This window comes from Halichoeres trimaculatus, unplaced genomic scaffold (assembly GCF_033239565.1).
Source record: "Halichoeres trimaculatus isolate MK-OKI-2021-1 unplaced genomic scaffold, fHalTri1.1 fHalTri1_scaffold_10, whole genome shotgun sequence".
Classification (NCBI taxonomy): Eukaryota; Metazoa; Chordata; class Actinopteri; order Labriformes; family Labridae; genus Halichoeres; species Halichoeres trimaculatus.
This window is the reverse complement of record NW_027437187.1, coordinates 16,503,952-16,529,559: the sequence shown is the minus strand read 5'-3', so window position 1 is coordinate 16,529,559 and position 25,608 is coordinate 16,503,952. Positions and strand designations below refer to the sequence as shown.

At 40.5% G+C, this 25,608-nt stretch overlaps 1 long non-coding RNA gene across 2 annotated transcripts; it reads right to left on the bottom strand.

The window, feature by feature from the left end:
* Positions 1–1,109: 1,109 nt before the first annotated feature.
* Positions 1,110–25,574, bottom strand: LOC141796769 (uncharacterized). Of its 2 annotated transcripts, none has more exons than XR_012598901.1 (4): positions 25,514–25,574; positions 22,002–22,062; positions 15,516–15,720; positions 1,110–1,140 (listed from the first exon to the last, which is right to left on the bottom strand). It is a non-coding gene; the product is annotated as an uncharacterized LOC141796769 (long non-coding RNA). The 2 variants fall into 2 exon arrangements; XR_012598902.1 differs by lacking the exon at positions 1,110–1,140 and adding an exon at positions 15,056–15,118.
* Positions 25,575–25,608: the final 34 nt, after the last annotated feature.

The following is a 25,608-nucleotide window of genomic DNA, read 5'->3' as shown; positions in this document are numbered from 1 at the left end:
TCTGCAAGAGCACATTTTGTTCAAATGAGGGCAAATTTCATGGCTTATGCAGCATATTTGTTCGTATTAGTGATTTATGCTTTATCCTTTTAGGTCACTGTGTAGTTGCAGAAAAGCAGCAGAAGTCTAAGCAGGTGCAACACGAAGCCTCTTTTTTTCCCCCAAACCTAGCGCCTGCTCGCCTGCGGCAGCTCTAACAGGGACTTGGGGATCAATATGTGCACTGGGTGTTGTATGGGGGGAAAACAGGTCATGTTAATGCGCTGGAAGTGGAGTTAGTATTAGTATGGGAACACGTGTGTTTCGAAGGGGGGAGGAGTGAGGGATGCAGCTGGGCATTCTGTGTGTGTGTGTGTGCGTGTGTGTGTGTAATGCTGCAAAGAGATTTACGACACACTGTGCAGACACCGGGGATCAGACCTGATGTTAAACTGAAGTCTACAGGTCCACACCAGACTTGCTCTCTCCTTGTCTCGCACAATTTCCCTCCCTCTGTACACCCACTTCTCCCCCAGTTCCTGCAGCTCATCCGTCTTTAGCATACACATAACTGTCAACTTCATTTGTTAGCTCAACAGAAAAAGAAAGTTTCATTTTCCCTAATTAGTTTTTTTCAGAGCATTCCTTCACACAAAAAGCCACTTTTTAATCAGGGAACGTGCCAGCTGTAATCACACTAATGGTGGATATCAAAGAGGCTGTTGAATCACCCTTTTAACTGTTCACATGTGTTTCCTCCCTCACTCTGTCAGCCTGGCTTATTTCAGATCGCCACACAGTCCCCACTCCCTTTTCCTTTCACCCAAAGGCAACTAAATCTTCATGCTCATAACTCTGACATGCTCTAATGAGTGCAACTTGTCCCAGCGCATGGTACCAGTGCAGCAGCTTATTACGCAGTGTTATGTGGTTCTCACCAGATGTGCTTGTTTTCTGTGTCAGGAGGCGGAATCACAGACTCAGACAGTCATACAGCCGGGGGCCCTCAGCAGGCCTGAGCACAGACCCCAGGTACTTGGGCTGATCTTGTCTTCTTTGTGCGCACTGCAAACATTCCAGAGGAACAGAGGGAGGATCATCTCCATGGATACACATATGCGCACAGGAACTTCTCGGGGAGTCGAGTGGAAGGAGTCCCAGCTGTGTACATAAAGCGTTATTAAAGTTTACAGAGATCCTATTTCTTTGTTTTCATTTTTAAAGAACAAAAAATATAAACAAGTAGCCAAAAGACAAAAAACAGTTATATAATCATCAAATTTTAAGTTAAGAAAAAAAATCACAGAAGTTCAGCAAGTTTTATTTCTTAAACTTTCTTGCTGTGAGGCAGATCAGGTTCAGTACTTCTAAATAAAGTTGTTACACAATCACTACAAGACTACAGCGAGGGGCCAGTTAGCTTGGCACAGCTTAGAGCTTCAAAAGATTTGACCTAGTGCTATCCAATGGTAACAAAACCCACCTGCAAGACCTTGTTAAAGAATTCCGTTAAATCCTAACAAAAACAAAAGTAAAAGACCAGGAAAAATAATGTAAATGGGTTGTGAAGTGGACAACTTCTTGGCCAGAGGTACTGATTTCCTGCAGTATCTATTGGTTTCCTAGCAGCCTCATGGTGATGACAAAACTTCAGGCCAGGCCTGGGCAGGGATACACAAACCAGCATAGTTAAGAATTTGTTTTTTTCTTCGCATTGATCTGATTTTACCCAGAGGCATAAGGAATGTAAGATGTGTGCTTTAGTGCTGCTAGTGGGGACATTTTAGTTGTTTTGAAACAAAGCTTGGATGTTTTAAGGTTGATGCAAAGTAAAGAAAGCTGCAGCACCAGCTATAAAGATGTCAAACTGTTCCTCTGACACTAAAATCTTTCAGAGGAAAATGGGTGCTGGCTAACACCAAACTCATGTGCTTCATTTAGACTAGGAGTGCTTAGAAGGAAGTTAAATTAGGTGTTCTATCCAGCACCAGGTGACTGACTGCCTCAAACAGTCCCTCTCCCTGAGGGCCAGCCATGTGCGAGTGGACGGACATAACTGGCATTCTTTCATGGCTACACAGTGCAGGGGACTTCCTGTGCATGACTGAATGATTTCATTATGAAACTCGGCACACACTGAGGGGCTGAGTCACTTAGTCACAGCTCAGTGGACTCGGGCCATGAAGGGTAAACTGGGGGGTCTGTGCAACGACTGGAGGGGCTTTGGCAGTGTAACGACTGGACAGCCAGGCTGTGATGCAGCCTGGAGAGCTGGCACAAAGCCTGGCTTTGTCTGAACCAGGGCTGAAAGCATAAGGTCAGGGCCTTTAAGGCATTCTTTCTCAAGACAAAGTGGAAGGTAATGAGCAACAGGAATAGGCGAGAAAAAGGCTGCGCATAACTCAGCTAATAAGAGGAGAGACAATATATTGAGTGTGACGACCTGCTCTGTTTTCATCCCAGCATGTGATTGTCTAGGTTAGTGTATGCGTATATCTTCTTTGTCCTTCCCTATTACTGAATCGAGGTGTTACAACTAGGACAGTTTTCCCAGTTGGTGATTATCTGTAGATTTGAGTTTTAGAATTTGCAATGTAGAGTCACATTTCATTACATACTGCGAGTTTAACAAGCATGTGCGCCTTAGAGCATCACAAGGGACTCCAAGTCTTATTAATCTCTGCCATGTGGATTTAATATTAAAGTCAGATGTAACAACCCACAGGTGCTTATTAATTTGCAGGGAAAATCAGAAAAAAGTATAAAGCTAAGCCACAGGTTATGTGTCAGGTGAAATATCTCTCCCTGAAGAACTTTACTACAGATTTCCCCCTTTTTAACACAAAACCTTCACCAACTCATGTTGCCCATTTATTCATAAAACAAGCTAGCATTTCTAGGTGTGGGATCGGTTTTGTCAGTGTAAATATTACACACTGAAGCAGACAAAATCATCTTTCTTGTTTTCTTGCAGGGCATTACTTTAGCTGTTTTTGAAAAGGATTACATTCAACCAGCACTTTTCCATCACAAAACTCTGTTACTTTAAACAGAAGTATAAGTTTTTTCTGTTCCCTATAAAAACCACTGAATCAGATCTTTTATAAAGTCAGAAAAACACTTGAAAGAAATCTGTACATTCTTTACCATCATTAATTAATTATCCCTCGGTTCAAAGCACAATATAGCCAAGAGTGTGTCAACAAACTGTCACAGAGATCTGCACATAATCCATTAAACTATTCTTGAAACGAGAACGATTTAACCTCAATTTGGATTGCTTCTATTTTTCCTTAATACGATTTGCTTCATGCCAGTCACAGCATACATAAAAATAAATCCTGATTAATTTCAGCACTTAATTCCATCCTATTTGTTATGCTTAGTCCCTCCAGCTCTGTCTCGGAAATGTCAGACCACATTCTGCTGAATGTCATACGGCTAATTTGATTTCATGTTGAGTATCTGCATTTTAAATCATGGAGAGAATAGGTCTATTGGTATGTGCAGAATTCCAAAGTGGGTTTTTTTTGAAGAAAAAGAAAAAAAAAACCAGACCCTTGAAACAAAAGATTATTGCATTGCTGCAGGTGGAAAAGACCAAAATAAAGTCAGAGGAGCTAATTTTAGCGAGTGTAGCACATGTCATAAATCCATGTTTGCTAACTTTATAAAGGATTAGCCTGGTGTGACTTTAGCTTTCTTGTAAAGACCTTATTCTGTTGAAATTAACTGCATTCCTTTTTGTGCTCCAGCAGGAATCTTTCACAGCATTTGATTGGCATGCCTGATGGGTTTTGATGCCAGTTGTAAGTGATGCCTGTTGATGTCTCTGTGCAGCCCGGGGACCTGTTTCAAGGACACGCCATTTTGCTCATTTGCATCTGGATTCGACTCTGTGCAAATTAGTATTTCGAAGGAAATGGTTGTTATTTTCTGGTCATTTGCAGCAAAGAATAGCTGATCGAACTCACGGGGAGATAATCTATCATTTTGCTGTTGGAATGGGTACTCCTCACGGCCACCTGCGCCTCGTTGAGAGTGTGGTTGTAATCAAGATATTTCTATGCAAATTTTTGGAGTGGGGGTTATGAATCAGCCAAAGTGCCAGACAAGGAGCTGATTGGTCGGACTTTGTTGGCAGGACATATGGCTGAGTCTGCCTAACAAGAAACAAGGGGGGACTTTCCTAATTTTGAGAAAGTAGATGCAAATGCTGCATCCAATAGCGGATCCAACTTATCTGTGTTGTACTTCCTCTCATAGATACAGAATCTCCCTTTATACAAATTTTCACTCAATTCGTTTGGAGTCTTTCTGAGTTGAGCGTCTTTATCCTGCACTAAGACTGTGTCATACTGTCATTGTCCTCTCTCCATGCCTCATGTACAAAGAGAATCGATACACAGAAGGAGAAAGAGAACGTTGGGTACTTGATAGCAAACACCTACAACCCGCTGAAGCAGCACATTCCCTCTGCTTGCTGACCACTTGTTCTCTGAATGTTAGTGCTGGCTGGAGGCTGCAAGCTGTCGGAGATCTGCGTATGGTCACAGTAGTCGTTTTAAATTATAGCACCAATGGGCTGTGCCAGTGCTCAGTAATTTGGTCATTTCTATGTAAATTGCGCTCATAGTAGGCTGTTGCACCACACAAATGCCGCACCTCGCCTCGTTCTATAATCGTACACCGTTGCACCGAAATGATTAAGCTCACTGTGAGGAAAATGTCATGACAGTCAGTCAGTTAAGCAGACAGGTCGACAGAAGTAGAGATAGAAAAGGAGGGCACTCAGGCATGCGGAGATGAAGACAGGCATAAGAGGCAGGCAGTCGATTTGGGTTGCGTCCAGGTGCTGGCCTCTCTCTTTAAAGGGGGGGAGAGGGAAGAGCTCACAGGAGACAAACATTAGAGGCTTTATGGCTGACTCTGCAGTATCATTGTCAAGATTGGACATGAAGGTGAGATAGTGCTTCCTCGTAAAGGATAAAGCAGAGTGGGGCAATGTATCAGAATATTGTCATGATCATATAGGTATAGGTTAATGAAGCTTTTGTGATGTCACGGTTATCTACTTCAAGATTTCATAAACTTAGGCTCAGGTACAAATCTTACAGCACTGCAAGCCAGTCTCAGCTCTGACAGACATTATCATCCCTCATGTCCTTGACAACAATTTCCTTTGACAGTATTGTCACCTTCAGTATTCCAGGACAATCAGTTTTCTATTTATATGGACAAGGTGTTCTCAAAAGTCTTATTACTGAGGTTTAAAAAAGGGATGTTGTGATGTGTGGGCACTTGTGTTTTTTTTTTTTTTTTTTTTTATCTTTGCATATAAATGTGTTTTTCAGACCTGTCTAAAAAACATTTAGTTATAAGTAGTTTTTTTTTTTTTTATATCCAACTGTCTGAACAATCAGAGCCTCCAGCAAAATTTCTCTGGGCTTTTTCATTGTTGTACTGTTGTATTGGTGAGGCTCCAAATGCCTTATTTTGCAGGTTTTATTTGTTATTTTTTTAAGAAAACGCAAAACAAGTGTCAATATTCTAAGTGTCTGTTCTTTTTGTCGCACACTGTGTGACTGGGACATGTGTCAAAATATAGACTGTAGCATACAGCTCAGTAAGCTGTTAGTCCAAAGGCATCACTGCAGTTGTTTTTGTTGGGATGTGGGATAAAACATGTGAATCTGAGAAAAAAAAGATGTAAATGTACAGCTAAATTCTCAGTATACAAATCAACGTAAGAAGAAAGACAAAGCCATTTTATTTTTTAACTGTAATTATGATGTTCTACTTGATATTTTAAGGGTTGTGCAAGAATTATGACCAAAATTATAGCATGCATGCCATGTTAAAGAATGATTCACTTCTCTGTTCTAAATGCCTTATTTTGCAATGGCTATTTTTTTGTAAAGCAAAACTAGTGACGATAAATTACAGTCTGTTCTTTTTGTCGCACAGTGTGTCACTGAGACGTGTCAAAATATAGACTGTATTATATGGCCGATTCAGCTCTTAGTCCAAAGGCATTACTGCAGTTGTTTTTGTTGGGGTGCAAATCCACATAAGAAGAAAGACAATGTCATTTCATTTTTGATGTGCAATTATGATGTTCTACTTGATATTTTAAGGGTTGGGCAGAAATCATAACCAAAAATGATAGAGAGGGGTCACTTCTTTGAAAATGGACACACATTGGTAAGAAATAATTAACCTTGATAGTAAGTTATACAGCCTCTGATCAATCACCCATTTGTTTCTGATGTGGAGTTAAGAAGCCTATCCTCAACAGAGGACAAAGTGGAAATGCTGAACTCATCCGAGCTTTGAGTGGAGGAGTGTTGATGCACCTGCAGAAGTCAACAGAACCCTTAAAACCCCCACCCTAAAACCATGAGCCACGCCACGACTTGTCAGTACTTATTCCTATAGACGTGGTCACACTGACAAATCATATCGTGCTGAAGCACGTTTCAACCCTAAAGTCCAGTCTGTTTGACCAGTATGACTGCAAGCGTGTCATGCTTGAGAACGATTCACTTCTCTGCTTTGACACGCTACGGAGAGGTGGGCTTCAGCGCGGTACACTTCATGCACGACAAGCACACGGACATGAGGTATGATCCATGACGTATGATCGCTGCGACTGCTTCTCTCAACAATCATTTTAAACAGTAGTGGGGGTCTTAAAGGGCTGTGTAGGGTGAGTACAGCACAGTTTGAATAGCCAGTGTGATCGTGCCCTCAAAGATGATAAAAACGGTAGGAGAGTTAAACAGGGTCAAAGACACCTGGATAAATTAAAGTTGGAATATTTCAAAAATGCTAACACTTTAGACAAAGTTCCTGCTGCTTTGTGTCCTCTCTGGTGCAGTGTTAGTGATAAAAAAGAAAGGCTGTCTTGGCACTGGTTTCATAAGCTGACACTTTCTGTGGGTATGTAAAAAAAACCCTCAACCCTCAACACAAAGGTAGCAAGGTTAAATGTCATTTGATAAAAATGATTTCAAAACATTTCTTTAAGAAAGTCTTGATAGACTTTTGACATCTCAATGAAGCGGTGAAGCAGTGTTTTGATAAGAAATACCGTTAACTCTGTTTGACAACAAGCAAACTCCACCTTTCATCCCTTTCATTTTAGCCAATGGGTCAAACACAGATTGCAAGGTTCAAAGGAGGCAGACTTGAATGCCTGTGTGATATGGACGAAAATGAAAAAGCTGACAAACCTTTTCATCATCCCATTTTCTCTGCACCTCTCTGATCAGAGAGGAAGCACCCGTCTTCATATATAACAAGCCAGCACAATGGCAGGCAGTGACTGTGACTGTGAGGAAAAGGAGACAAAAATAAAAAGGGATGATAAAAAGAAGCTGTTTATATTGTCTATTCCAAAATAATTTTAAATATTGTATGATTATAAAAAAGATCTGCCTCTCTCAAAGTCCTCCCTCCTCTTTCACACCTGAAACCTGACTCATCTCAAATAACATGTTGGAGACAGTCAGGCTTCCCATGCCAGCAGCCACAGCAATTATACTCCAACACGACTGCAGGGCGAGGTTCAGTGTCTTCCGCCGAACCAGACACCCTGACATTACCTTAACCAAAGGAGAAACAATGCAGGGTGTAGTGCTTCACTTCCTCACACATGCAGTGCAAAGCAGCAAATCTTTGTGTTTTTAACCTTACACTTTATGTAATACGTATCATTTTGCAGCAGAAATGCTGCGTGTGGGAGGTATAAATATCCTCTTAATGAAATAAAGCACTTGACCGACAAGGAAGGGTTACAGGAAACTCAGAGTGCCGTATCATTTAGTGAATCAGCAAGGTTGAATTCAACAAAACAGAAAAGCTTTGATACAGTCAGGTGGCTGCTGTCCTTGAACTTGTTCAGGAGACTTTTCCTTTCTCCCTCTCGTCTCTCTGGCCCTTTTTTCTTTTAATTTCCCTCCCTCCACTCATTCTCATTCTGTCTTTTCAATTGGCCTGTGCAAATATTGCCATTTTGAGATATCCTGTGAGCACTGATTGATTGCAGGTGGGGTCTAATCACCCAGGCTAGTTACAAAGACATCTTCCAAATCAATGCCAGTGAAAGAGAAACTAAACCTTTCTAAGGTTCCACAAACGTTTCTAATAAAGCACTGTCGACCACAAGGGGAATATATAGTATTTTCTCTCATTTTGTGCAACTGCTTCGATTTTTGAACAGCCTAATTTATTCTATATCATTTATCCCTGAGAAAAAAAAGAGGGGGGTTTATTGGACACTCTGGGGTTGGAAATTTATCACTGAGATGAGCTATTGTGTATGACTCAGTTTTAATAGCAAAATTGATGGTCTCCCATCAGGAAATGGAAAGGTAAAGAGATTGGCTGGGAGGCTGGAAGCAGACATCTCCAGCGGGGGCAAAAAGAGTGCAACAAAGTGATTTATTCCTCCGTGAGTTGACTTTTATGTTCCCCTTGGCTTTGCCTGTCACGTTTGAAGGCAACAGAGAGCAATGGTCATGTCATGTTAATGGCTTCGTTCCCCACCTTCAACAAACACAAAAGAGCACACATGAGGAAACAGTCATATGATCATGAACACATTAAATTATCAATAGCTTTTGAAAAAAATTTCAAGTATTTCTTTTTTATCCTGCTTAAAAAGCATGTTTTAACTATGAAGGATTAAGAGGTCATCCGATCATTTGGGGAAGTGTCCACTTGATAACCTATTTCAACCTAAAACAGCAACTCCCCCAATCAGAGCTTCAACAACCATAATAAAGCCTGTCTAACTTAGTATTTCCCTGTTACACAGCCTGTTCAAATAAGAGCTTTTACACCCTTTCTACAAATATCCCTGAGACTTTCCTTTGTGTTTAAATGCAACACCTTGCTATTTTTACAGTGCATGAAATCACACTCAGTGAAACCATTATTTGATCAACGTGTGATTCAGTGTGAGCTCCATTCTTTAACAGCATCTGCATGAAAAGAAAGACACTCAATATAACAAGAGTTCTAACAGTACTGTGTTTTCCACTGTTTCCAACACAAAAGTAAAAATGGAGGAAAGTGATCTAATCTAAAACTCATCAGCAATTGTCATTTTCCAGAGGCCTGCGCTGATGTCACAGGCATCAACTTTTCGGTAATCTCAATGTAGCCTGCAACTAGTTTGTTTAACCTCCAGCGAAGACTTTCTTTCCTATGCATGGAAATGCTGCCATGCCTTGTTGTGTGAGTCATGCCCCTTAACCATTTTCTAGTGATCTCAGTATATCAAATTACAAATTGGCATCACTCAGGAATAAAGAAACTGATTTGCAGTGAAATCTTGATTAGATGTCACATCTCCAATATGCAGTATGTTAGGGTGGTTCAAACTGAAGACTTCCATTGTTTTCATAGTCTCCGATGTTGAGTTTAATTTTAAGGTCTTTGCACGCTGAATCAGTTTTTTTTAGATGTGTTTTTCTGATCTGTAATCTGATAAAAAGTTGCGCAAAAATTTGCAGTAAAAGAAAAATTGAATCATCAAGCAGTGATCAGGCAATTGATCCTAAGCGGGTGTCAGTATGTTTGAGGTAAGTGCGTGCACACACACAGTACTGTGCCACCTGCAGGAGAAAAGATTGATTTTTTTTATTTATTTGCCTTTTTGGTCCACTAAGTTCTTAATCTAATGACATAACAATGTATTTTCTATTATTTTGCCCATACTGTTGATTCTTTAAGTGACAATACATTCATGTCATCTGTTATACTTTATTAACGTAGCCTCTGGTCAGCTTAAACTATGGTCAAATATGTTGTTTTTTTGTTTATATCATTAAGCAAACAGTCATACACTAAAATACTAACGGATGTTTGGTTCTGCCAATTTTACTATAATGCATTCTCATACTAAAATAATTGTTAATTGCAGCCCTACTCTTTACTTTTCGTTTCCACTATCATGCAAGCTACTGAAAGTGTTTGAACTCACTGACAATACTACAGGAAGTTGTTAGGAACAAACAAACTACAGCACTTAACTGATTTGCCAAAACTTCAGCCACCCAACTCCACTTGTTAACTTCTTTTTCTCCTAAACTGAGGAGTCCTTCAATCAAGTTTGCACTCCACAAGATCTATTCACTAATCAGTATAATTTGTTCTGATTTTTTAATGCATGATTACCACCTAATGAAGGAGAAAAGCTGTTAAAAAGTAACATTACTAAACTGGTGGTCTGCATCATTATGTATCCAGCATGTTTTGCAAGTCTCTTTGAGTACCTTCTTTTTCCAATGCGATAAAAAAACTCTTAACATTTACTTGAATATCGGTCACACAGGTGTGTAGAGCAAGGCAACTCCTTGGATGTCTATAACATCAAATTCTAGTTATCAACATCATGATCCAACTTTGTAAAAAGATATCTAATGTAAGGTTCGTCAGGTCTGCCTCAAGGAGACAAATAAAAACTGTCTTGTCCATCATTTCTGATGCTTTTGAAGTCTGGATTTCCAATGGCTTTTTTGTGAGGCTGGTTTGTCACTCAAGTTGAAGGTTTTGATTCAAATGGATTGTTAGCTTTAGTTTCCTGATGATATCTGTTCATAAAGACAGATACATAAAAAGTCATCTGATTACCATCTGTGTGAGCCAAAGTGTCATTGATGGCAGGTTGTGTTCTGCCTTGTTTTGCTTTCTATACCAGCTGTCTGTCTTGTCTTTCTGAAGCCTGCTGTTTGGTACCAATTGAGGCACAAAAGCAGTTCAAGCACAAATCAAAACACTCCCCTTGCAGGGAATCCAGAGTGAACATTTTTATGTTGAATTTGAATGTAAATGTAAATAGAGATTAGAAACAAACTTCACAGCGTATTTGTCTGCTTTGATTCGACCTGTAAGAACTACCTGCAGCATTGCGCCTGAATTTAAAGGGCATGGAGTACATCCATCTAGCTCAGCTGATAAAAATCTGACAGTGCCAGTTATTTCTGTCAGCAAAATTGAAGGTGTCTGCATGAAATGAAAGCTGTATCTACTTTTGTTTCACAAGTTTCCTTGAATTCTGCGCAGTAAATCTGGACCTCTTTCATTGTAAATTGTCTGTCCTCTCATGAGAACAGAAAGCTGGAAATAGTGATGAGCTCTAAATGTGACACATCACTCATTTAACAGTCCACGACGAAAAAACACAGTTGTAAGTCCTACATGCCACACACACCAGGTAAACACATCCTGCTCAACCTTTGCTCTCACTGACAGACAAACAAATGGAGGGCTGTGTAGTGACTCTGCGAAGACTAGGACAGGCAGATGGGTGACTTTGAGTGTGCAGGCTTAGAGAATGCGAGCTAGCTGTGCAGGAACGACAGAGTCAGGCCAGGCCGTGACCCCAGCCATGTTCTGCTTTTATAACCCTCAGCCTTTTCAAAAGCACCCCTCGCTCTGCTATCACTGAATTCCCTGCCTTTTCTCTCTGTTTGAAGTTGCCGCTGGGCCGTACTACATGATCCCATCTGGTAAAACCAAACCGTATGCTGGCGTGCCGTCTCTGAGCGTGTATTCCACGCTTATTCCATGATTCAAAGGCATATTACCCACACCAAAGACAATTGACCACCATGGCTAATCCATCAGCCTTGTTGGCTGTCAACATGTCGGCTTTCATAGGTACCTTCTCTCCTTGTCTGCCCCTGTCTCCGTCCCTCCCAGGTGTTCCTATAACTCACTGGGCCTCAAATCCCATGCGGGCATTCCTGAACTTCAGAGAAGGATCAGCAGATGAGAGCCTAGATTTATGGCTTGACAAATCACAGTGTAGGTTTGAGGGGTGGAGGGTGTGGGGGGGTGGATGGTGTCCTCTTCAAAGAGGAGGAAGAGTCCGCTGTTGTTGCTCTTTCCTCTGCTCACTGGTGGACACATACACATGGGCCTCTCGTCCCCTTTGTACCTCTTACAACTGGAGTGCTCACTCCAAGGTTCACACACGCACACACACACACACACACACACACACACACACACACTGCAGCTTCCATTTCATCTGTTTTTAACACATGCAGGACCAGATATTGGTGTTGGTTTCAATCTTTTAGAGCATTGCCCACATTGGCAGACACACTAGGCTATTACAGACATGATTTACCCCCCTGTTTTTTCATAATATCAAAGGTGACCCTTCCAAGATTGCCTCCAGGCATCTTTACTGCCCCTGCATGAAATACTCCTCTTGTTCTTAAATGCCATCTCCTTTGTGAGCTATTAGAATCTGTTTTTGTGACTTTGCATACAACATCGTAGGTCACAGACAAATGTGTGCGCAAGAGGACATGTGCATCTATCCATATTTGTATATGCATGAGTGTGTTTGTATTTGCAGCCTCTGTTTCCAACCAGCTAGAGTTAGATTGCGGCGGAGGGGGGCCGGCGTTGTGGTGTTAAGTTGATGGATGTGTAGAGCGGTGTCGTTGCTCTGAGTCGGATGTGTAATGAACCCTCCTTCGCTTCTGTAACATTTGGGCTGATTGATTACAAACACAGGCGATTTAACATGCGGGATTGTTGCCTCTTAACAATGCAACATAGGCTCACAGATAAGATTACACATAAAGCATGAGTGGAGCCACCCTGCCTGTGGCACCCTGTCAACAGCGGGTTGCTTCTTAAATTAAAGCTGAACCGTTATCAAACTTTTCTTACTCCCACACTTCAGCACTAACACAAAATGAGAAGTAAAGCTATGTCCTGATGCATGCACAATTTTCCAGTGTTTGTTAAAGCTGCAAAGTTCCACTTGTGTAGAAAAGAGAGCGTGAAACTGTAATTCTTTCTGCAGCTCGTAACATCCAAATTGTCCCTCTTTTATTTCTCTTTCTCACACTCCGCCCTTCCTTTTCTTGTTTTAACACTCTCTCAGATTTCTTCTTTTCAAGTTGCCCAGCTCAATTCATTGTGGAGGTGGAAAGCTGATGTAATTTGTGGCTGTTAGTCGCAGTAACCAGGGTGATCCAAACAGCTCCTGGTTCTCCCGCTGCTTAATCAGACCGCTGTTTGTTCTCTTTCCTTTTCACAGAGCCCGTTCTGCCAAATGAAACCAACAGGCACTAATGAAAAGTAAAATCTGCATCTTTTCCTCTTTATTAGTTTAAAAAAAACTCTCAAATATATATATCTTTCAACACAAACATCCAAAGATTCAAACACACCCTGTCCCCATTCTCTCTCTGTGAAGGCCCTCATATTGTTTTCCATTTCTCCCCCTTCACAGGGAGCCTCTCTAACCTGCCTCATTTTAGTCGTTGCAGGAGTGCTGCAGAAGGCTGATGCTTGATGTGTATGAGTGTGTATGAGTGAGTGTGTGTGTGTGTGCGTACATTGTGAGTGTTGTACTGGCCCTGAAGTGACACAGTGAGGGTATAAATAGAGCAGGCCCACAGATCACTGTGCCAGACAGAATGTGGCATCTGCTGTGCTGGGAGTGCAAAGTGTTTGAGAGCCTCTAAACTCCTCACCATTCCTCTTCCCTCCCCTGCTCCCAGTCACTCATCTTTCCACCTCCTCTTCACTCCTTACTGCTATCTTTTCTCTTTCTCTTTCCCTTCGTCAGCTCTCTCTTTCCTCCCCCTGCTATTCCCTTTCCTCTTTCTGTCTCTTTCCTTTACTTTCTCCTCCTCTCCGCCTTGTTTTCCTGTTGTCCCTCCTCCCCCTCCCTTCTCACTGCCACACATCTGCTGCCATGTGTTGAGTGTTACGGAGCAGTCTCATTTTCACTTAAAGCCAAAAGATCCTGTTTCTAAACACACAGCAGGAACCTGAGAGGAAGGAGGGGAAGAGGGTGATAAAAAAACAAAGGAAGTGAGGGAAAGGGAAAAGGATTTGGCCCTGTAGTGGTTTGACATCAAAGCCCTGATTTCATATTTACCCTGGTTTGCAAATTCCATTGCTGTGATGGGACACATGTCCCATGTAAAAACAATTTAATCCGGTGGGATTAGATCCTGTATTCTGGAGGCAATCTTGAGTGGGACAGGCAGCGCCGTAAGTACAGGAGATAAAAGCAGAGTCAATGCGATTCTCTGCAACAGTACGTGGATATCAATCCCTCTGATTTAGCGATTCATTTCCTTACCCTCACTAAAGTCATTACATAGTGATGGCGACCCCTCTGCACCTTTCTATCCAACAGGAAGCCACATACTGTAGAAAATTATAAAACAATAAAGGGGTGCATAAAGAAAAAACACTACTTACTCATCCTTTACAATCACCCTCTTATTGTAAAGTTCAATTAAAAGTGATTTCTTTCTTGCTTCACTGTACTTTCTCTTTTCATTCATCTAATGTTTTTTTTTTTTTTTCCCAGAAGCACTTTACTTAATCTCATAATCTGCTTTCACTGTGACTAGAGTTGTGTTCTCTGAAAGACATGGGAAAAAAATAGATGGCACAAACACACGTGAGCACGCACACACTCAAACACACACACACACACACGCACGCACGCACACACAATGTCAGCCAAATTAATAAGCAGCTTAACTGTCATTAGATTTCCATTTCTAAAATGATTCATCTATTCTTTCTGCTTCCCTGAGCTCTTTCTTTTCAGCCCCTCTCTCATCCCCGCCATGCTCTGTGACAGGTAGTCTCCCGCGTTTGTTTGCTGACTCGGCACTTTGTTTGCCCCCCCCCCCCGGCAGTCCATTAATTGTTTTAAGAAAAGATGTTGGACAGTGACAAGGAAAGACTCATAGAACGAGAGAGACAGAGATGGGGAAGTGCCCGGCTGTCAGTCAGAGAACAGCGGCAGGTCATCTTTTCATCCTTTTGTTTGCTCGCAGGCAGTGTTCTCGCCTGGGAAGACGAAATTCAATCTCCATCCTTTCACTCACACTTTTTTCTCCCTTCTTCATATTACCCCCACCCTTTTGCCAAAAAACGATTCTCTTCTTCCAACCTACCCTTCCTTTTTTCTCACTCTCCTTCTTTCTTTCTTTCTTTCTTTCTCCTCCATCAGTCATGTCAGCAACTCGCACCTCAGGTGAAGTTGTTTGAGAGAGCATTGTTGGGATCCTCTGCCTTCAAATCTGTAATTACCCCGGCGACTGTGTCTCTCTCTCCTCTTTCTCTCATTTCCACTCTGTCATGGAAAGAAACAGGGTTTACGTTAGCACCTTTCGCCACAGGTTTGGTGTTAGCTTGAGATCAATGCCAGCCTCTGATCAGAGGGAGGACACTAATGAAATGACTCAGCTGGTCGGGCTCAAAATGAAAGGATAACGAGAGGTTTGTGATGAGAGAAGGCTTTGCTTTAAAGACCAGCCGTCAGATATCTGTGGAAAAAGTGTTCTTCTCTATTTCTTTTCCAAACAAGAAGTGTGTGGAAACTGTTAAATCATCATCTGCACACTCAAATTGTGAAAGCCTGATCCAATTTGGCAGCTATTTCTTGCCGAGTTGGAAGAGGGAAACTTCTAACCATTCAAAGGTGTCTTTCTTTTTTTCTGAGGTCTGCATATCTTACTGAACACACTCACCTTCAAGCTGCCTCTCATTTTTAGCGCTTTGTAAGCCGAGTCCCTTGACAATCATTCGTGAGCTCTGGAGTATGCCAGCGTGGGATTCTGGAGGTTGGAAGGCTTTTGGCACGAAGAATTTTCCAGGGCCACATCAGAGCCAGGATGCCATACGTCAGGGGGCACAGAGGAGCATTGTGACCCGGCGCCCACGTTTAGAGGCCTGCTGAGAGGGACCACAGAGGAAAACACTGATATCATTGTTATATAGTGCCAATAGTGTGCTATTCTATGATGTCATGGCTGATAGTCCAGCTGTGACCAAGCATGCATGACTGCTGAAAGAGGCCGTTTATCTCAGCATCGTGTGAACACCTATTTATTGCAGCATTCTTGCATGCAAACTATAATTTGGATTAGTTTCACTTTGACTCAAATAAACTCTTCCTCTATGCAAAATTTTGGAAGTTGGTGACCTGAAGGTGTAGGTGGTGTGTGTTTATTCTTGAGAGTGTGACTCAGTAGCGAGCACACACTTGTTTTCCTTTGACGAAGCACAGATGTAGCAGGAAAATGAGCATGTCGTGAGTAAAGCCAAGGCAGAAAAACCTCAGACAGAACCGCTTTTGACTCAATCATTTTTTTTCTTCCTCTGAGAGCAGACAGTATAAATCTTTATCCAGGAGATTTTAATAATAACCAGACGGGCTGAGATACTTTATGAAAGAGAAGATCTTTGTTAGCCCAAGACGAGTCCAGACATCTTTGACAATTAATAAGAAAACATTTTTCCTGACATGTTAAGCTAATTCTATCCATCAGTGAAACATTAAGTTACTAAGAAAGGGAAGATTAAACATGGCAGCACGATCAGTTTTAATTTCATACAGGAATATTGTTCTTTTTGAATGTTGGTACAACTAAAGCAGCATCCCTGGCTGGGGGACATTTTTTTGTGCTTGTGCCACATATTTGGTTTCAGTGTCCTGCCATGCGCTGTACAGTAAAAAGCAGGGTTGTTAAAAGTCCATGAGCATACCACATCCCCAGTGTTAGGATTCACAATGTTTTGCATAATCTGCCTGTTTGCAACACGAGCACCTGTACTATTTTTACGACGGTCCTCGCAGCCCACACAGTACATCATAAAAACCTGCCAAACCATGACGCCTGGTCCAGGAATATGAATTAACCAGTAACAGAGACATTGCTTGACTGTGGCAGTTTATTTATACCAACAGATATTTCCATTCAAACTACCGTACTGTATATTCACACCCAAGCCTCCTCAACAAGAATCCCCTACTTCTACAAGCTCTGCTCTCACAGTCCATTACCAAAATCTCTCTTTTGGGCAGAGCTCCAACAGAAAGTTCAAGGATGGCCACTTCCTGGGATAAAAGCTAGAGACTTTACACAAATCACCTTTCAAAGCTTGCAGATTGAGTTTACTCTCCTATCTTCAGCCAACAGGGCTCCCCCACTGAGGACAGGAAAATTGAACACTGGTGCAATCCCCACAACTGCTCTCAGAGCTCTGTCTTAAGCTGATAGTAATATAATGAAAGAGTGATTTTAAATCTCAAATAAAACAACACTGTTATCATCTTCATCAGCATGAAACATATATTTAATATAATCTCTCACTGTGTTTATAGCACACTTAGGTTGATTGTCAATTTAAAGTGTTGCCTTTCTTCATGTCATGTATAAGATCAAATGTTAGACAATCAATTCTTCAAACCACCTCTCTGTTGCTCAAGCAGTGTATGTTCAAAAACAAATTTTACAAAGTAACCAGTCTTTGCAGCATGAAATTCTTTCCTAAGTGAAGCAAATAAATCAAAGATCCATTGATGTAAGATACATTTCAATTTTCTGCAGGAATACAAGCCCAAGCTTAATTGCTTCCACACGCTGAGCCGTGCAGTGAGAACTCAAAGTTATCACATTAGCAGAGCTGGATGTTTGATCCAGAACAACGTTATTAGCTTCCCCTGACTCCATATTCCCGCATCCCTGAGCAAAAAGCGGACCATAAAAGCCCCGCAGGAAACTGCCTGTTGCACATCACTACCCTTTGCCTGCTGGTGTAAGACAGTTACTGTGGTTACAGAGAGTGTGTAAGAGGTAGATAAGCAGGGGTTTGGATTGGTGAATAGAGCGGCTGGGGCAGTGCTGAGGAATATGTAATATTGCAGGGACATTTCATCTGTTTTGTGTATTCACGTCTGTTTACTTGATGTCAAACTTCACTGTGCAGTGCTGAAATAAAATTAAGAGTTCTGAAAAGCAGAAGAAAGATGTTTATCACACTGTCTCAAACAGCAGAGCAAAGGAACAAGAGGTAACTGCAGGGTCTATTTGTCTTGTCATCATAAACTGTGATGAATTTGTGGTGAAAATTAATGTTGCTTCACTGCTATTATACACAAATTCAAAAAGCCATAACTCAATAGTCTGGTTCAAATAACCAACTGACTCCTCCTCACTCATTCTGTCCATTTGTTTCCAGTACCAAAACAGACATGAGGCAGTACCCTCCAGGGGGTATTGATTAAATGACTTATTGATGGAGGGCTGCAGCCCTGAAGCTGGATATCGATTCCACATTCTAGGGAATAAACGAGAGGCCCATAAAGAGATTTGGTAACTTATTATAGCCTCATAGAGGTTAAGAGAATCATGTGAATGATGTGGTACCATCAGCTGGAGCTTATTTCTCTGTTTTAAGGTTGAATTGGCTGATACACTTATTTCTTTATTCTTCTGGAGAATATTTGACACTATAACTAACCAACTTAAAAATGAACCAACAATTTCAACTATAGACTTTTGGAGAAGCATGGGCAGAAAAAAACTCCTCCAACAAGGACAAAAAGCTGACTTTGACCTGAAAATGTCCTTTTTAAAAAGACTGAAGAGTAAAACCCGACACACTTAAACCACAGTAAAAATCATCCACACTCAGGTGTACCAGACCACCATTGTGTAAAGTGTTATTGCTCTCAGCCTCAAATGTCGCTCTCTCAAAGATGTGAAGAGGAACCTCTCTAAGTGTGTTTTTCTCCTACTCAAATACAGATTTTGGGACAAAATGTGTTTTTTTTAATTAGTTTATGAGAAAACTGCAGGACAAAGAGCTTAATTTATGCTTTTAGCTGTTAATAAGTTGATTCTCCATATGATGCATGCTTTATATTCATTTAAAAAAGGATCTCTGTGAGTAGTAGGCACGACAGGTATGAGAAAGTCTAATATGGGATGTTAATTGAGCTGGGCCCAGGCAGAGTATTTGTTTAGGGCTGCACCATAGTTGAGATTTTAATATTTTTAATATATGATTTAATTGTTGTAGTTGAGGTCAGGGGTCTCCAATGTTTTCCAAAGCAAGGACCTGTGATGGGGAGAAGGAGAAGGAGAAGGAACCCCCTTATGTATTAAGCTATCCTAGGGAACCTGACAGAGTCAGTATTAAATGCGGCCGTGTGATCGGCTGAGCAGTGATGGAGGCAGGTCTTCCTTTATCTTGAAGAGCTAGTAGTGAATACTGAGTGAACCTGTGTGTAGTTTGAGAGAGCTGCTGTGTAGCCGAATGTGTTCATTTCTGACTCAAGACAACATCTCTAGCTTACGTTTATCCATTTATGTGTATTCAAAGACAATAACATGAATTAAAATTGAAATATTTGGGAAAAGTTTAAAGAAAACATTTTTTTTTAAATGTCTAATGGACTAAAATTCTACTGGGGCGGTGGGACTTGGTTTAGTGATTGGACGTTCGCTAGTTCAAGCCCAGGCGTGGACCAAGACATGCATGGTGCTGAGAGTGCAGCACCATGCATGTTTCTGTGCAGCAGTGCTGTTTGTGCATGTGTTTGTCGCATGAATCCGAGTGTAAAAACAGAACTCCCCCAAAGAGATTAATAAAGTATATCTTCTTCATCTTATTTGTCATTGACCCCTTAGGGGCCGCGGACCCCCTGTTGAAGACCTCTGATTTAGGCTAAAGAAAGAGGACTTATCAATGGCATATTGGAATAACTTGCATCAGCCAATGCGTGTACTCACAAAGTTGATTAAATAAATAAACAAATGATGTATGCAAACACTGCAGCAGCCTCATCAGTGCTGCCTCCAGTCACTTGATAGATGGTGTACGAGCAGATGAGCAATGAGTGCGGAGAGTAAATATAACGTGTCTGTTTGCTTAATTGGTTGTTTGGCTGTTGCTGATTCTATCAAACAGCATTAACACATATATATAAATATGCTTTGGACAGATTTGATAATATGGTGAAAAGGTTAGTTGTGAGCCTTATGTCTTCATTTTAACAGCTGTACACATTGTTTGACAAATTTTTCTGAGTCACCATTGTTTTTCCAAAGAGAACATTTTTCTCACTTTCAGTGACAGTCGATCAAACTTAAAACAGTTGCTGACTTGTGTTTGTATAAGTTTGCTATGATTGACTGAATAATGCAGTTTAATATTGCTTCTGTGACATAAACACCAGTTGTTATAGTCTGAAACATATGGCATAATAAAAATACCAAAGAACATAAAACTGGCCAAGATAAAAACATACATTTACTGTTCATTAGAATTATGTAGTTATATTTTCTATAACTTGCTTCTTATTGCTGTCACTGTTATGTTATATGTAATCAAATGCAAATGATACCATATGTGCCTTATACTGTAGTAGTGTATAATGAGGGCTAAGAAATAGTGTTAAAGGATAAGTTGGGTTTATACAGTTTTTACATTGTTTATAGAATGAAGTAGAACAAAATACTCACCCAGAAGGCTTTCCTGATCCAAGCAGTGCTTCGGGAGATATTTTGATTCAAAATCGAGCAGCGGACGTCCGTATAATGGGATCCATTGGGGCATAGACAGGGCCGCTTCTAAAACTGCATTTATTGTCCAAAAACTCATGTTTTTCACCCATATTCCATCATAGTCCGCTCGAGGTTAGATATTGATGATCTGCTGAAGTCTGTGTCACTCCAGACAGCGCTGTGTGGCTGTAATTACCTCTGATCTGACGAAGATTTTGTGGATGTCCGTATAATGGATCCCATTATAAGGACGTCCGCTGCACGATTTTGGATCTAAATGTCTCCCGAAGCACAACTTGGATCAGGAAAGCCTTCTGGGTGAGTATTTTGTTCTACTTCATTCTATAAACAATGTAAAAACTGTATAAACCAAACTTATCCTTTAAATCATGAACAAGGATGTAATAGTTTACTTTGCGCTACATCACAGATGCACTCAATTGCAATAATGTGACTTCGAAACAGAAAAGGTAAACTTTCTGAGAGCAACAATAGCAAGAGTAGATCCTTCCTCTCTTGTGTCCTAGGAACTGTTGATTTCTTCAGGCTGATCTAGCTACATCTGTATTAGCTTGTAGCTGCCAATTTGCCAAATGTCCTTAAGCTGATCACAACCACTTAGCCCTTTGAAATCATGCCCTTTACCATGTTGATAATACATTCCTTTTCTTTTCTTAAGGTGCAAACAGGACTGACTCACTTCCCAAGAGAAGTTACTTCACTTTCAGCAGTTTCTTAGAAGAAGAATCTTTTCTCTTTTAGATGTCTGCTCAGGCAGTAATACCAGAGGGAAGGGACACACAGGCCACGGACAAGGTTAAGTTCCCTGATGGAGTATAGAATTTTTGCCAGACACAGACAAATGATACTTGGCTGACTTGGTTTCGTTGTGCAGTTTGAGAAAATATATCAAATTGTGCTTTTTTGATTGTACACCTCACCAAAGATATGATCCTTTTCGATGCTCTTTTCCTGGACACAGAATTCTAGCCTGATTAGGAACAGGACAGAAGTGAAAAAGGAGAGTGCTTCCTGCAAATGGTATTTGAAAAAGTGATGCTTCAGGGCTTAACTTATTAAAGAAGTTACCTTGAATTTTCAAATCATTATGCCATACTACTGTTTACTGAACCACATTTTGGTGCAGTAATAAAGATAAACCATTAAAACAAAATAGTTTTATCATATTGTGCCGGTGGGGTTGGAGAGAAAGCTGTGTTGCAAAGACTGCAGCAGCTCTACATGACATAACTATTTATTGACCTAACTCCTGAGGGGTTGGTACCTACTTCAGACAAGAAACTGCCTATATGCTGGACAAGTCATCAGTCATCACTCAAGTCATCAACCATTTACATCATCACGTTGAGGAAGATTAGAATAAGTAATTAACCAGACCCACATCTTGGGATGATGGGTGAACGCTAGGATACGTAAACTAGGCAGGTGCAAACTGGCCAACAGGCTCAATCTTAGAGCACACCCACCACCAATCTTCTAGCTTCACACAGAAACATGCATGTTAAAAATCATATACATTTTTTACATCTTTCTGTTAAATTTTAATGACATCTGTCAAATCTTACAAGGTTTTCGTGGCATTTTCAGAAAATGCTCAGAACCTCTGACCTTCAAATGTGCTCTTTTGTCTCCCTCACTCACCTGTACTTCACTGCTCACTGCCCCCAATCGGAGCTGACAGCTGTCTTTCTCCTTCTGTGTCCTGCAGACAAACACACACACACGCACGCACACATAGAAAACAAACATTACAGGCCTGCATCAGTGTCTCATTTTAGAAAGCAGGATCACCAATGTCGCCTCTTGAGCTGCTCTCCAGTAAAACACAAAACATCTTGCTTTACTTCGGTTACAGATCAAGTTTGAAAGGGTTACGAGTTTCGAACAGCAAAGTTTGCTCATGCTCTGCCCCATGAGACAAGCTTTAGGAGTCCACAAACAACCTTCAAAACGGAATATTGATTCTGTTTTATGTTGCACAGCTATGACAGGGTGGAAGAGCTGTGGAAAATTCAAACACAACCAGGGATGATCCACAGGGCAGATTAAGTGCTTGGAGAGAGAATAAAACTTTAACGGATAAAGGGGGAGAATGAGAAAGAGAGATTGAAACCCAGCAATTGAACTGAAGGGCATTTCATCTTAAGACCAACAGCTGACCTCATGCCAATAAAACAATGTTAAAACGGAGGCATTAGGTAAGTGTTCTCTGTCTGCTCTGCTTCCCTGCCAAAGCCTATCCCGTCACTCTTGGCTGGCATTTCTGAGAGCTTCATGTTCACTGTGTTGCCAACTTCCACGCACAGGCCTCTCTGAGCTGTAGATAACACAATTCGGGTAACAAATTTAGCGCTTATTGCTTGTCACATTGTTTTCACTATCTTAGAGACGAAGAACAAATCAAAGTACCCATCATTAAGCACATATTGTATTTATATCGATTGCTTATTGTAATGAACTGCGAACCAATGAGCCTTTTAATTGTTTTTGGTGTTATGCATGGAGCAAAATGAGGCTGTCTTTTATTGCTCAGTAGAGTTTAATGGAAGGAGAGAGTTTAAAACAAGAAATTTAACCCTTTACTGTCACCAATACTGTGCTGTTTGGTTTCATAACCTTGGATTGTGTGTGGCTTGATGTTATGTTGCTCAAACACGGGTGGAAAAAAGAGTGCTTGCAAACCCAACCAGAATTCAAGCCAGAGAGCAAATCTGTGACTGTAAAATGCCTTCTGGAAACGTTTCAGTTTTACACTTCCATCTGTATGGGTTGAGCAAGTGTCATCCAAAAGTACATCGCATGTATTTGGTTAATGTGTTTTTATATAGTCTATTACAGTTTTGAGTCTTATAATAAATCTCAGTGATGGCAGTCTTGCTTTAAGAAAAATCTTATTCAAAACAGCTCGAAAACCTTGGCAAAAATAACATCATCATCCATTTCAAATGGATGCTGGAGGCTTTCTTGGAACCTGGTTCATGGTTATTTATGGTGCGGCGTTCATATCAGAAAAACAGTAAACAATTATTTGCCAAATACTGCTTGTGTGAAGCCCAGCTCAATAGCCTCTTTAGATCTCTCTACAGAGAACAGCTTGTTTTTCCTCATCTCTCCCTCCCTCCAGACTTCTAATCCTTCTCCATTGTCTCACTGTGCTGGTTTACGGAAGAAAAGGACGTGAACAGAAGAGGAAACCAGACACCATGATTAGAAAATTAAAAGCAGTGTAAAAATTGTGTTTGCTTATTTATACATCCAGATGATGTATACTGTATATATTTACCCTGTCACTCACATCATAGTAATCTCTTATATGCACAGCCAGTAACACTGTGTAAATGCTCACTGGCAAAATAGCTTTGCATTATGGGATGTTGCATTTCCTCACTTTGCCTTATCCCCTAGGGAAACAAGGGTTTCATCTCATCTCATCCCCCAGGCTCTAGATATTACCATCACTTTTATTACACTCTCTGCAGTGATGATTGCACATGACTCACAGGGATAAATCTCTGCCTCTTTTTAAACAGATGACAAATTTGGGTATTGGAATGTCTCAATTCTGCAAAATTAAGAAATTTTCTATTATCCGGGTACAAGGTAATTTATTTATTTATTTAGGATAGTAATTAGATTCACATTTCAAAATATCTGCAACTATGAAAAGCAGCCATAGCTGAACTAAACTGTATGACATCTACAGAATATCATTTCCAAAATGATATTTTTTAAAGCAAAACCTTGTGTTATTTTGACATTGATTATTTTTTGTAGAATATGGGCATCATTCAAAATTTAAATGATTTATGTTACTCATCAAAAGCTATGACTATCACTATTGTCAGTAGTATTCTTAATTACAACTATACATTGAAAATGGATCATTTTCTGTAAGTTAAAGACTGAGTGGGAATTTTTAGAACATCATAAAGGCCTTGTAAGGATTTTGTAAGTGATATTTGACATAGTCTCAAAATTATGTTTTGTTTTATATTTGCCTGTTAATTACCCACGTTTTAAAGTGAGACTGTCAGTCAAAATCGATTTCTCAATGCTATTTCTTAGTGTCCGTGGAAGACCCACCCAATTCATTTACAGTACTAAGTCCCAGTGACAACACTTTCCTCTCAGGCAAAGTTTAGCAGTGAGGAGCAAGATCTGACCTTTTCCCTGAAGAAAACAGTTATTGGTCTCATTTTGTAGGAATAGCAGACACTAGTAGCTATACTGGAAACATGAAAAAAAGGACAGAAAAGGAGAAGAAAGTAAAATGTGAATATCACCTCAGTGATTGGACCACAGGTTAGCTGACCCCTATCTCCACTTAGCTCCTGAAAAAGTCATTAAACTAGAGGCCCTGCACTGTGAAAGTTTACATGGTGTCTTTAATACAAATATGAAAACAAATAGTAATTGATAATGAGGTATTAGTTTAAGCAGACTGTGTTTGTCTATTGTTAGGACTTAAAAGATCAGAACACAATTAATGATCATTTTTTGCAAAAATCCAGGTAATTCCAAAAGCTTCGCACTCATTTTGCGTGTATTTAGCCTGGTACACTAAACCACAGTATAAATCAAGTTAACAAAATCATTGATACATTCTAAACAACAGAGCTAATGTCAATTGCATAAATAAATATATATTCATTTGCTCTGCAACTTGCAAAAATGTCTTTATGGTGCATTTAATAATTGTTTTTATTGATAACAGTTTAATGGTGGGGTGGGAAAATTGCTTAGGACTTTGGGAGTACACTAATATGCTGTTTAACAGCGTCACCACCTACCCTTCAACCTTTCTCAGACATGTAGCTGGAGAGTGGTCCAGCCAAATCTAAGCCTGTCTTCTACCTGCACGCTCTGTAGTTTTGTGCCTTAGATAACATTTCTATAGTTCATATTGATCTAAAAGATTATTTTTAGGCAAGGCGTAATTGAAGTTTATATTTGCCTTATTGGCGGGTAGAAAGAAACACTGAGTTGCTAATTTTTCTATTCGATGTCAAGCTAAGGTCGGGCCACGTGACCTCATTGATTCAAATGATCAAACTTACTGCCTCATCATCTGCTACGTTTTTGTGGTAGAAATAAATCAACGTATCGTTAAAAATATCACAATACCCTTGAAAGACAACACTGATAACACTCACCTATCGCACTGTTACAGACGTCAGAACCGTGGGCATTTCCCATCTACCTGCCTCAGGTTTGTTTGAAATCCTCTACAAACTGGTTTTCTCTCTCC